The 14,334-nt window shown below is 43.2% G+C and overlaps 1 protein-coding gene and 1 long non-coding RNA gene across 2 annotated transcripts in view; one reads left to right on the top strand and one right to left on the bottom strand.

Annotated features, from left to right (window-relative positions):
* Positions 1-359: 359 nt before the first annotated feature.
* On the bottom strand, positions 360-11,154 carry LOC141207883 (uncharacterized). The gene is made up of 3 exons (XR_012278205.1): positions 11,058-11,154; positions 9,911-10,060; positions 360-867 (listed from the first exon to the last, which is right to left on the bottom strand). It is a non-coding gene; the product is annotated as an uncharacterized lncRNA (long non-coding RNA).
* Positions 11,127-14,334, top strand: part of JADE3 (jade family PHD finger 3) — a 55,037-nt gene continuing 51,829 nt past the window's right edge. The window contains exon 1 of the mRNA XM_073664446.1: positions 11,127-11,356. The gene's annotated coding sequence lies outside the window, so the exon portion shown is untranslated. The remainder of the gene's footprint in view (positions 11,357-14,334) is intronic.

The raw sequence follows: 14,334 nt of genomic DNA, 5'->3' as shown, positions 1-14,334 counted from the left end.
TGCAAATTGCCTCTTCAGAGAAAAAGAGGAATTTCCCAAAGGAGCATTGCACGGCGAATATGCCTCCTTTCCTTGACATACCAGAACAGGTATATGACACAATAAAAACAGACACATTTTTTCAAAGAAATTATAGAAGCCATGTAACCAATAGAAAACAGGGAACTGAACCAAGAGGTTGAATGTCCCCTCAACCCCCTTTCATATCTCTACATCTTCAGATGTTACAGTCGCTATTCCCAAAGGCTTCTTCGGTCTTAAAAAAAAAGTTGAAGAAACCAGCTTCCAAAAGTGCAAATATTTATTGAAGCAAATCCACGCAGTTTAAAAATTTCCAAATTACATCGGGGAATCTCACATGGAAAAAACGCAACGCGTTTCGAACACAAAGCTGTGTTCTTTGTCAAAGCTAACATGCATATGACACTCTATAGTATTATATCCAATAACAACCAATCAGATCGATATGCTTGGTCACATGAGAGTGTGAATAGGGTGCATAATTAGTGTGAGCCAATCACATAAAATGGAAAAAACAATAAAACCATTATGGAGAGAAAGAACAAAAAAAGAGATAAAATTCATTTTAACATAGAATGTTACATGAAATAAATAAAATAAACTGACAGAAACATGAAGTAGAATCAATAATGAAACATGATTTCACGGCGTGCATTGAGTCCGTCTGGGAAACGGGATCCAAGGTTGTAAATCCAGAATGCTTCTCTGGTGAGTAAACGATGTCTGGAATCTCCTCCTCGATGTGCAGGTTTAACCCTCTCTATACCAATGACCTGTAGAGAACTGCACGATCTCTGGTGAAATTGAATAAAATGCCTAGAGGCATGTGAAATATTACGGTTGGTACTAGAAAGAGAAGATATATCAGTTAAATGTTCTGAAATGAGAACTTTAAGATTTCTTGTTGTGCAACCAACATATATAAGATCACAAATTTTGCATAGAATTATATAAACCACATTCGTGCTGTTACAATTTATGTGTCCTTTGATTTTGAAAGTTTCTGTGTGGTTATAATTGAAAAATTCTTTAGTAGCTGATGTATATTTGCATGTCCGACATCTATTTTGGCCGCACTTATAGAAACCAGAGTAATTTAGCCAAGTATTACTTTTTAAATTATTAGAGGAGAAAAAAGACGGTGAAACGATGTTACCAATAGTGACACCTCTCCTTGCTACTACAGAGCAATTGGATTGTAAAATTTTAGATAAAGTTGCATCCTCATACAAAATGGATATGTGTTTGAAAAAAATAGATTTGATTATATTAAACTGAGGGCTATACTGCAATGACAGGACTAGTCTATTAGAATTATTGTGAACAATACGTGCTCCCAAATTTTGGTGTCTCTTGTGTTTGATTATATGTTTGGCTCTACTCAGGGTCCATTTAGGATACCCCTTTTCTGAAAGTTTGGACCATGTATGTGTAAGTTCTGTAGATAGAGTGTTTTCATCATTGCAGTTCCTTGCAACACGTGTAAATTCACCCACAGGTAATGCTTTGATAGTATGGGGCGGATGACTACTACTTGCATGCAAAATAGTATTTCCAGACTGTGGTTTACAGTAAGTACTAGTCAATATGTGTTGATCTGGAATGCCCCGCAAATTCAAATCCAAAAATGAAATGGCAGAAATTTCAACCCTATCCGTAAATGTCAGATTGCAATGATTGACATCTAAATATTGCACAAAGTCGGGTATGGCAGACACATCGCCCGACCAAACGAACAGTAGGTCATCTATGTACCTGCCATACCAAACCAGGTGTTTGGTAAAAGGATTATCAGTACTGTAAAGATAACCTTCCTCCCAATAGGCCATAACTAGATTGGCTAATGATGGAGAGTGTTTAGCACCCATTGACACGCCTCTCGATTGTAAATAATATTGGCCATCAAAAGAAAAATAATTACATGTCATAAGAAAATTGACCACTTGTATAATAAATGTACATAGGTCTTCCGTATAATCACTATATTTTTTCAGATGATATGAGAGTGCTTCCACTGCAATTTCTCCGGGGATTGAGGTATATAATGTCGTTGCGTCACAAGTAGTGTTGAGCATTCCGATACTGAAATATCGGGTATCGGCCGATATTCGCGGTATCGGAATTCCGATACTTAATTCCGATACTTTTACAATATCGAATACCGGAATCGGAAGTTCCCATAATGCCTGCGCTCTGCAGTGTCTCTGAAGGATGACAAGTTGGATGGCAGCGCTCAGCTGAGATCCAGCCTGTCATCAGAATGCCATCCCAGCGGGGGAGAATTCTCCTGATTGTTTAAAAGCCGGCGCGCGGTAAAAAGCCGCCGGCTTTTAAACAATCACACAGCCCCATACTGCTTCCCCGCAGCCTCCCACCCCGATCCTCCGCTCCCCTCGCCACCTCCAATCCCAATCGTAAATTAGGACCGGGCGGGGAGCGCAGCACCAAGGAGCGAAGGACCCGGGCGGGGAAGCCGGCAGTGAAAAGACTTCACCGCCGGCTTTCCCGTTCTGTGCTGCGCTTTCCCGCCGGTTATTTCAAATGAACAGCTGAGGTATCAGCTGATGCCGATCAGCTGTTCATTTGAAGTCGCCGCGGTGCCCTCAGAGGGTTCATGTGAGTTCATGCTTGACTGCATGAACTCACATGAACTTTCCCACGGCCGCACAGGTCAGCCTCACCTCCCAGACCATCAGACCGTTCATGATTAGTGTGTGTGCGGGTGTCTGTGCGTGTGTGTGCGGGGTGTGTGTGCGATGTCTGCGTGTGTGTGCGGGTGTGCGCGGTGTCTGTGCGTGCAGGCAGACATAGGCCGATGTGACACTACTACTCCCATCGGCCTATGTCTGTCCCCCGTCCACTCGTGCCAGCAGGATCAGCTCGATGGGAGCAGTAGTTCCCATCAGCCTGATCCTGCTATTTAAATTGCCCTACTGTGCCCCAATAAATTTTAAATACATGTCATTGGTGGCCAGTGGTTGCCTACAATAAATTAGTTCATACATTACCTGTCCCCGCCGATCGCCACCTAAAATAAAGTAAAAAATAAAAAACTACACCTATACTCACCTAGACACCTAATTCCCCGAAGCCATCGATCTCCTGTAATAAAATATAAAATAATAAACCACAACCTTATCCTTACCCCTCCGTAGTAGTCCACGAGTGTCCCACGAAGATCTCCAGTTCAGAGCAGCCACATAGAATGTGACCGCTCTGACCCGCTGCTGCCGCTAGAATGATGGGGCCGTAAGGGTTCACCGGAGTTAAGGCAGCGCTGCTCCGGTTAGCTCCTTTACGGCCCTGCTGTATCGTGAGAAATTCCCACGGTACAGCAGTGCCGTAAAGGAGGTCTCCGGAGCAGCGCTGACTGAATGCACTCCGGTGACCTCAGTCAGTGGCTCCCCCTGCCGGGAGCGGATGTGTTCCCGGCAGTGTGAGCTTACAGCAGCCATGCACAGCTGTCACCATCTCCAGATGTGACAGCTGTGCATGGGAGATCAGCGCAGGAACGTGGACAGGTAACTATTATTTTTAGTAAACTAAGAATTAATTAAAATGGTGTGTTTTATTTCAAATAAATTATTTTTTTCTGGGTGTAGTGTGTTTTTTCTTTTTAACACTTTGTAGGTTAGTAATGGGGGTGTCTTATAGACGCCCATCATTACTAACCTGGGCTTCATGGCAGCTGGCGCTGACATGAACCCCACCACTAGTACCCCCTGCCACCGCACCAGGGCAGCGTGGAAGAGCGAGGCTAAGTGCCAGAATTGGCGCATCCTATGGATGCGCCATTTCTGGGGCGGCTGACGGCTGGTGTTTCTAGCCTGGGAGGGGGCCATTATTCATGGCACCCTTCCTGGGCTATTAATATCAGCCCCCAGCTGTCTGCCTAGCCTTTGCTAGCTATTAAAATAGGGAGGACCCCACGTCATTTTTTTTGGGGGGGTCCCCCATTTTAATAGCTAGTAAAGGCTAGGTATTCAGCTGGGGGCTGATATTAGTAGCCTGGGAAGCTCCGTGGGTTTTACCCCCTTCCCAGGCTTCAAACATCTGCCCCAGCCGTCTGCTTAACCTCCGCTAGAGACTAAAATTATGGGGGATCCCACGCCATTTTTTTTTTAAATAAATCCTTTATTTTAACACTAAATGACATTTGAGGAGTTAATAAAGATGCAGTCCCTAAATTATTATTTATTTTTTAATTAATTTTTCCCAAAACTTTTGACGTGGGCTTCGCCATATTTTTGTATGCCAGCCAGGTACAGCATCCAGCTTCTATGAACGCGCCATTTTCCGGGGCGGCTGCGGACTGCAATTTTCAGCGGGGGGGGCAGAAAGCTTGGGCCTCCCTGCGCTGCAGATTCCATCCCCCAGCTGCCTAGTTGTACCTGGTTGGACACAAAAATAGGGAGAAGCTCCACGTTTTTTTTTAATTATTTCATGAAATTCATGGAATAATTAAGAAAAAAAGGGCTTCCCTATATTGTTGTGTCCAACCAGGTACAAATAGGCAGCAGGTGGTTGGGGGCAGCCCGTTCCTGCCTGCTGTACCTGGCTGGACACAAATATAGTGCGAAGCCCCAAGTCAATTTTTTTTTAATTATTTCAGGAAATTCATGAAATAATTAAAAAAAATTGATGTGGGGCTTCGCCCTATATTTGTGTCCAGTCAGGTACAGCAGGCAGGAACGGGCTGCCCCCAACCACCAGCTGCCTATTTGTACCTAGCCGGACACAACAATATAGGGAAGCCCTTTTTTTCTTTATTATTCCATGAATTTCATGATATAATTAAAAAAAAAAATACGTGGGGCTTCGCCCTATTTTTGTGTCCAGCCAGGTACAACTAGGCAGCTGGAGGATGGAATCTGCAGCGCAGGGAGGCCCAAGCTTTCTGGGCCCCACCCGCTGAAAATTGCAGTCCGCAGCCGCCCCGGAAAATGGCGCGTTCATAGAAGCGCCATCTTCTGGCGCTGTACCCAACTCATCCAGGGCCCTGGTGCGGTGGCTCACTGGGTAATAAAGGGGTTAAGGCCAGCTTGGCATTATCAGCTGGCCCTGATATTAGTAGCCTGGGAAGCTCCGTGGGTATTACCCCCTTCCCAGGCTTCAAACATTTGCCCCAGCTGTCTGCTTAACCTCCGCTAGAGCCTAAAATTAAGGGGAACCCCACACCAATTTTTTTTTAAATAAATCCTTTATTTTAACACTAAATGACAAGTACAGTAATCAACACTGTCACTGTACTTCATATATATGTGACTGACATGTTTCTATCTATCTAATCTATGTGTGATTCTCTATTCTTTCTATTCTAAATTGTCGGGTACCGCTGCTGAATTGCCGGCCGGCTTTCTTAAAGAGACGGTGCATGAAAACACTATTATTTTTTTAAATAAATCCTTTACACTAAATGACAAGTACAGTAACCAACACTGTCACTGTACTTCATAGATATGTGACTGACATGTTTCTATCTATCTAATCTATGTGTGAAGCTCTATTCTGTCTGTTATAAATTGTCGGGTACCGCTGCTGAATTGCCGGCCGGCTTTTTTAAAGAGACTGCACGAAAACACTAATATTTTTTTAAATAAATCCTTTACACTAAATGACAAGTTCTGTAAGCAACACTGTCACTGTACTTCATATATATGTGACTGACATGGTTCTATCTACCTAATCTATGTGTGAAGCTCTATTCTTTCTGTTGTAAATTGTCGGGTACCGGTGAATGCCGCTGATGAATTGCCGGCTTTTCATGTCATTCTACATTATTCTTAGTTGTTTTACTTCATGTAGAATTAACCTACAAGGAAGGAAAGGGTTTATTTTCATTCCGATATTTGTGTCTCATTGACTTGCATTGGTTTCCGGTATCGGAATCGGCGATATCCGATACTTTTTGGGTATCGGCCCGATCCAATCCGATACGATATTTCCTGATATCGGAAGGTATCGCTCAACACTAGTCACAAGCAATCCATGCAAAATCTTGTCTCCAAACTATATTATAAAGTTGTCCCAATACATCTCCAGTATCTTTGAGAAAACCAGCTGTTCATTGTGATAATGGTTGCAAAAGCGAGTCAACCCACTCACTTAATCGTTCAGTGACTGATCCTATGCCCGAGATGATGGGCCTCATAGGGGGTGGGCTGACTCCCTTATGTACTTTGGGCAATGCATGCATAATAGGGGTGATTGGAAAATCTACCAAAAGGTAATCTCTTTGGTTTTTAGATAATACACCCAACATATAACCGTCACTTACAATTTCATAGGTTTGTTTTTTAATATCTACAATCGGATCACACCTTAATTTACGATATGTGGATGAGTCCTCCAATAAAGATGCAACCTGGGATCTATATGTGTCAGTGTCCAGCACAACTACTAAGCCCCCCTTATCAGCCATACGTATAACAATATGTGGCATATTTCTCAATTCCTGCAATGCTTGATAGTGTAAAGATGATAAGTTATGGTGGGAACCATGATGCTTGACATCCTGTGCCAGCGATTTGAGCTCTCTTTCCATTGTGTCCTGGAAGCGATCCATACAGTCCACCCGTGTTTGTAAGGGATAAAAAGAAGGATTTCTGGTTTTGAACGAAGTAGACATCGAGGTTTGAATAGAAGCCGGTTCCAAAGGATTCTGAAGATCCTGCAAATGCAATAAAGACATCTGTTCCTTGAAATTCAAGTCTCTGTATTCATTGACAGTAATTTGAGGGAGTTCAGGTTGCTCATTATCCTCTGTTGTAAAGTGTTTTTTTTATAGTAAGATTCCGTATGAATCTATTCAGATCCAATAGAGTGGAGAAAAGGTTGAAATTACGGTCTGGTACAAAATTCAAGCCAAGTGAAAGAACTTCATCTTGTTTCTGAGTTAAAACTTGTTTTGACAAATTCAGAACATTGGATTTATGTGATGTTAGAAATATTTCTTTCGGCGAGTTGTCATGCCTGGGGGGTTTGCTGTGTTTGCGTCGTCCCCTCCTTTTCCATTTTTTGTCTGTTTGTGGCTCTTGTAATATTTGGGCTTGCGATAATAAGTGAGATTCTCCCGAGTTTCTGTGTCTGTGACATTACTGTCTATTGACTCTTGGTCAGAGGAACTAAAACTGACGTGGAAATCAGATGGAATATTAGACTGATTCTTTTTCTTTTTTAGAATGGACTTAGGTGATTGGGAGGTGCGTGCCCACCTACCCCAATCATACACCTGTTGTTGTGAATAATCCATTTGATCCCTTTGGAATTTAGACTTTTTCCGTGTCATAATAGTGGTTTCTAATCTGGAAACTGCTTGTTGTATGCGATCATTATAAGTCTGATAATCAGGGTTAATTTTGTATTGCTCCAATTTATTGTGTGTGGCTTCAATCTCTTTTTGTAATTCAGTGAGTTTTGACTCCTCATGTTTGATAATGAGCCTCATCAGATTCAAGGAGCAGTCTGAAAGGAGCTGATTCCAGTTCACAACAAATTCCTCAGAGTAAATAGTTGTGGGTATTTTTTTGATTCTTAAACCTCTAGGGATCATATTTTTGTGCATGTAATTTGACAGAGTAGTCTGATCCCACCAGACTTTGGTTTAATTTAGCATGAGTTTTTCCAATTGCTTAAATAAAGCGCTCATGTCATTCACATCTGAGGGGTTAAGAGTCCACAGAAAAAACACTCTCCGCCTTACGTAGGCGTTCAGATTGAGAGTGTGCCATCTGATTTTTATGCACCAAAAAATCTAAGTATATAGCCTTAAGCAAATGATTCCACAATATTTGTTATCTTCATTAGTCCTAATATGGTTCAATATGAAAAAAATATTATAGTGGAATTGTGAGCACGAAAATGTGACCATTCAAAGGTGGCCTCACGTGTTTGCATGAAAAAAAAGTTGAAGAAACCAGCTTCCAAAAGTGCAAATATTTATTGAAGCAAATCCACGCAGTTTAAAAATTTCCAAATTACATCGGGGAATCTCACATGGAAAAAACGCAACGCGTTTCGAACACAAAGCTGTGTTCTTTGTCAAAGCTAACATGCATATGACACTCTATAGTATTATATCCAATAACAACCAATCAGATCGATATGCTTGGTCACATGAGAGTGTGAATAGGGTGCATAATTAGTGTGAGCCAATCACATAAAATGGAAAAAACAATAAAACCATTCTTCGGTCTTAAGCTGCCTAAATTACAGATGTCTCTGGTCCTAGCGGCTGACTGTAATAAAATGCTGACACACATAGTATATGGAGATCACTCAGATTCAGACTACTCTCCATACACATGGATGTGACCAATAACGGATATTTCTGTCACTGGTCGTTAAAAGGATTGTTCCGATTTCACTCACTGTATCAGGAGGCAAACAGTGATGGTGATGTCACGTCTATAGATACCTTCCAGAACATGTGCATAATCAGCAGGTATCGTGCACTTGTTACACACTGCAGGGGGAACTCACCAATTTTGAGAATGGGGGTCTTGTGTCCCCAAGTTTGAATGGAAGTCCAGTATGCACACTGCTGCCACATTCAGTGTATGGGACTGGCAGAGACAGCTGAGTGCAGAACAGGTTATCTCTGTCATGGAGTAGCACCATGCATGCTCAATGAACACGCCATTCAAAAAAAGGACACTCAAGACCTTAGTTCATGTGATTGGAGCGGAGTACCAGTGATCAGCAACTTGTTACGTCTTCTGTGGTTAGGTGGCAAGTTGTGATTGTTGGACAACCTCTTTATATACAAGGAATTTTACCTGGTAGAAGAACAGCACTTTCTACAATGTGAGTGACCATAGCAAGCTCCGAACCATATTCATCATTGTTGTTTCTGGAGTAATTTGCTCTCTTTTTCATGGCTTTAGAATTTGCTACTTATTCTCTACTTATGTTTTTTGCCATTGTTTGGCTGCGTGCCCACAATGCGTTTTTTAAGCATTTCCAAAGCGTCAATTCCGCCGCGAAAACGCTTAAAAAACGCTTGGTAGAAGGTCTGCAATGTTCCCCAATGATAATCCGCGTGTGCACATGCTGCCGAAATTTCCTCGGCGGATTATCATTGCGGAAAAGTGCGCAGCACTACCATTAATTTTGTGTAATCACGGCGTTTTTACCGCCATTGACTTGCATTGAATTGCTTAATATCCGCATGACTACATGTACACATGCGGATATTAAGCGATTCACTGTGCGGATGGTACCCGGGTCTGGAGAAGAGGAGACTCTCATCCAGACCCTGGAACCATAGTACCTGTATAAAAAAAAAAATTAAAAAAAAAAAAAAATTAAAATGAAAAAAAACAACAACATTATACTCACCTTCTGATGGCCGCCGGTCTCCGGTACGGTGCGTCCTGGCTCCTCGGTGGTGTAAAAGGACCTTCCATGACGTCATTTAGACATGTGACAGGTCACGCGACTGTTGACGTTGGCGGACGCGTGACCTGTCACATGACTAAATGACGTCATGGAAGGTCCTTTTACACCACCGCGAGCCGCCAAAGACACCAGAAAAGGAGACCGGGGGCCATCGGAAGGCGAGTATAATGGTTTTTTTTTTTTTACCATTTTTACTTTTTTTAAACTTAACTTGGTCACACTATATAAATCCATGCCAGTTGCATGGATTTATATAGTGTTACCAAGTTGTCAAGCACTTTTCCAAGTGATGCTAAAATCGCTTGGAACAGCGCTTGACAACCCGCAAGCGAAATCGCATGTGCAAAACGCTTGTCCCTGGCTGAAAAAAAGCATGTTAAATCCGCATGCGTTTTTTCTGCCAGGGAGATGCAGAAACGCTCAGGAAAAATCCAGAGCATTTCTGCATCGTGGGCACATAGCCTTTAAGTCTGTTGTGATTTTTCCTCACCAACTTTGCTTATCCAGATCTTGTAGAGATATTCATGAAATGCAGACAAGCGTATGAGAAAGCGTCCGAGTTTCATCCAGAAAACTCGTCCAATTTACATCTAGTTTTCATCCATGTGTCCGTTTTTTACGTCCGTGTCCGTTTTCATCTCTATTAAAAAAATGTACATGATCAAATAATTTCCTAGGTTAATAATAGAAATGTATCCGTAAAAATCAGATAGGATATTCTATGTGGGATCCGATTTTTTTGTTTTATGCACCCATATGTGAATGGGTAAGACTCGGAAGAAATCGTGCTGCTGTGATTTTTTTTCTCACGGACAGTTGGACCGAGAGGGAAATCGTTTATCTGAACAGTTCTATTGAATAACATGGGTCAGTGCACTCTCTGATTAAAAAACTACAGCACCGTCTGATTTATACGCTCATCTGTACGGGCCCAATGTCATTTTGTAGGGGCGTATCTCACTATAGTTCCTGCCTGGAGTAAGTTTTTTTTTCTCTAGATATATTTTTCATTTGTGCCTAATTCTTCTTTTAATTTGCGCCTTTTTAAAGTCTATTTTATACCTGTTCTGCTGTTATTGTATAGTGGCGATTGCTGGCAGAGTTTATAGTTTCCAGATGCTTTTAGCTGATTCATCACTTGCAACTTTTCAAAAAAGCCACAAAATCCTGGAGCGATTTTATGTACACCTGATATTTTGTCACATATTTTGTGTCACTTTGCACTAAAAAGTCTCAAAATAAAAAAGGTTAAAAGACAGAAGTAAAAACCAATTTTTGAGTTTATGTAAAGTTCACTAACCACATGCACTACTTTGAAGAATTTGGCGCAAAAAACAGCAACAAGTACCATGATACAAAAAAGAAAAGTGACACACACAGAGTGGCACAAAAAAACCACAAGACAATAGGAGTGACTTAAAAAAAAATCTCGAGACCATTAAATCAATGCAGATTTCAGCTCTGAGGCGGGCAGAATTGTGAATACAGCTCTGGAGTACAATACAGGCTGTAACATGGAGGCGTAGCAGAAACTAGAAGTAGTCTTGCAGCTGAATCCTGTGAGAGCAGAGCTGGAAGTCTTATTAGAAAGTGTGAGCAGCCATTCGTAGCGGTGAATGTACTAGACAGTGTCGCACCTGCCGGCAGGCACCCGAGCACACAGCAGCCGCCGCCACCCCGGCTCATCCCTCCGTGTGCAGGGAGGGGAGGAAGGGATGGACACCAGGGAGGAAGTGGAAGAGGAGGAGCGGAGGAAGCCAGCGAGCAGTGTCAATACAATAGGCTTCTTGTGTGTGGATGTGTGCGCCTGCTGGGAGGAGAGGCTGTGCAGCGCCTCAGCTCGGTCACCGGCCTGTCTGTGCTCCGGCATCTGGATGGCCAGCGCTCAGGACTGACCGGGACGTGACAGACTAAGGGCGGACGAGCTCGGGAGAAGGTGAGAGACTGCTGGGTGCCCGTCCTGCAGGCCGTGCCTGCCTCCACACATGCGGTGTGCTGCCTGCTTGTACGTGTGCCGGCAGCTGGCGCGGTGCCGCTGTGGTGTGTATGTGTTCCGGGTGATGCGGTCCGCACACTGCCCGTCTGTCACCTCAGGCGGCGCCTCCTCCGCGCGCACTCTGCAGCTTACACTGAAATTTGGCGCCAAGGCTACCTCAGGACGAGCGCTGTCTGGACCCGGCCTGTGACGTCAGCACTGCTCTGACCTGCAGTGACTTGTGCCCGGCTCCTGTCAGTCACAGTCTGGACCTCAGTCACATCCTATCCAGCAGGCAGTGCAGCCATGGCCATTGTGGGATTGGTTTTCTTCACAAAAATTACATTTTGTGTTAAAAAACGCATGAATGCCATAGTCAGGCTGCGTGCCCACTATGCGTTTTTCAAGCGTTTTTGCCGCGGAATTTCCGCAGCGAAAAGGCTTAAAAAACCCTTGGTAATACGTGCCCCATGGTCCCCAATGATAATCCGCATGTGCTGTGCACATGCTCCAGAAATTTCCGCTGCGGATTATCATTGCGGAAAAATACGCAGCATGTCCATTAATTTTGCGGACACGCAGCGTCATCGCCGCCATTGACTTTAATTGAAACGCTTGATATCCGCATCACTACATGTGCACATGCGGATATGAAGCGATTCAATGTGCGGATGGTACCCAGGTCTGGAGAAGAGGAGACTCTCATCCAGACCCGAGTACCATAGAACCTGTTAAAAAAATAATTTAAAATAAAGATTATACTTACCTTCCGATGGCCCCTGGTGTTTTCTCCGCTACGTCCGGTCTGTTGTATCGGTCGCGGTGGTGTGAAAGGACCTGCCATGACGTCATTTAGTGATGTGACAGGACACGTGACCGCTCACATGACTAAATTATGTCGTGGCAGGTCCTTTCACACCACCGCGAGCAGTGCAAGAGAGTGGACACAGCGGAGGAAACACCGGAGGCCATCGGAAGGTAAGTATAATCTTTATTTTTTTACCATTCTTATTCTTTTTTTTTTTTAACTATTACTTGGTCACACTATATAGATCCATGCCGGTTGCATGGATTTATATAGTGTGACCGAGTTGTCAAGCACTTTTCCAAGTGATGCTAAAATCGCTTGGAAAAGTGCTTGATACCTTGAAACGCTTCTACCTGGCAGGAAAAAAAGCATGTAAAATCCGCATGCGTTTTTCCTGCCAGGGAAAAGCAGAAAAAATATGCAGCATTTCTGCATCGTGGGCACTTAGCCTTATGTCTGGAAATTTGTTATGTCATTGATAAATTTTCCCTGTTTCATTTGCCTCAATTGTTATATAGTTTAAAATATAACAGGCTGAAGTCTATCTGTGAGAGATTAGCTGCGAAAAGTCCAAACTAAAGCCTGTACCCAGTCAAGTCTGCACTATAGACTAGCACGACTAAGGTATGGCCGTCCGTGTGATCCATCGGGCCCCTGGACCAAAATTACGCTTGACCGAACGAGCCCTAAAGCCATTGTTCAGACAGGAGAATTTCACAGTCCATATCTGAACTTCAATGCCAAAAATGTCAGCAGGTCTCCTGACCCAAAATTAAAGCGTCAAACATGTCTGAGGCTGTAAGATCTGTGCACGGGACCAGCGGTCAGTTCGAGCATTGCAGTCCGGATACAGACCGTGAAAGATGGCCGTCTGAACCTAGAAATGGTGAATATCAATTCACAGGACCTGGACCAGTGACCACATCAATAATTTGTGCCCATTGGACAGGAGCCTTGCAAGACACTTTCTATCTGCCAGCAACACAACACTTCTTTTGATTAGCCGGCCTGGTGCACCGTCACATCTGCCTCACGCTGCAACAATGATGTGCCATCTGATGCCTGCTCTTCCCCACTCATGACTGACAGGTGTCTCCAGATATGATGCGAATCGATTTGCAGGACCCATTCCAGCACCTACAGGTTATCAACATGGGATTGGGAGGCTTGTGAACCACCTCTTAACTGACAACATCCACGACCTGGCACAACGTCGTCATTGTGGCTTGACACACATGTGATGCCAGGCTGGCTGTTTAAAAGAAGAGCTACAGATGGTGACAGATAGGAGGCAATTCACATGGCTTCCATCCAGCAGTCACAGCTTACTGACATGCGGTTGCAGGACACTGTGCAGCAAATCGATTTGCACCATATCTAGGAGAGATCTGTGAGTCTTGAGGAGCCAGGTGGGGAGCAAGTTTTTGATTGGTCTCCAGATGACTTTACAAAGTGTGTTTTCATTGAAATACTGTTGTTTGGGCAGTTTGAAGCAATTGTTAGGTTCACTTTAAAGGAGTTTTTCCAAGATTAAAAGTTATCCCCTATCTCTGTGAGAGTGGATAAGGCTATGTTCACATGTCCAGTAATTATCGGAACGGATCCAGCAGCAATCCGTTAACAAAAAAGTTGTGTAGACACCTCTTTTTTTTGTCCAGCTAAAAAAATTATTTCAGCAGCATCCGTTTTAACATTGAGCTCTATTGAGAACTGATCTGTTAAATAGCCATCAGTTTTTCTTTCATTTGAAAAGGATCTTTTTTGTGCTCAGTGGATCAGTTTCAATTGGAACAAAACTCATGGCTATTTAATCGATACGTTTTCAATCAACGTCAGTGTTAGAAAAAAAAACGGATCCAGTTGAATTTTTTTTTTCTTTAGCTGGACAAAAAAGATGTCTGCACAACTTTTTTGTTAATGGGTTTTTGCTGGATAGGTCTACAGCAATAAACATACGTAGACTCTTCCTTAATCTGCAGCTGCCATCGGATAACTGGGGTTGTAGGGTGGTAGTGTCGTTGGATGCACGTAAAGCATTTGACAGCGTTGAATGGAGCTATCTTTGGAAGGTGTTGGCGTGCTTTGGATTTTACCAACCTTCATATCGTGGATACGGCTGTTGTACACATCC

The sequence above is a fragment of the Phyllobates terribilis genome, unplaced genomic scaffold (assembly GCF_046119375.1).
Source record: "Phyllobates terribilis strain yellow unplaced genomic scaffold, ASM4611937v1 Scaffold_2__4_contigs__length_985480577, whole genome shotgun sequence".
Classification (NCBI taxonomy): Eukaryota; Metazoa; Chordata; class Amphibia; order Anura; family Dendrobatidae; genus Phyllobates; species Phyllobates terribilis.
The sequence above is the reverse complement of the archived record's forward strand: the minus strand, read 5'-3'. Positions and strand labels throughout refer to the sequence as shown.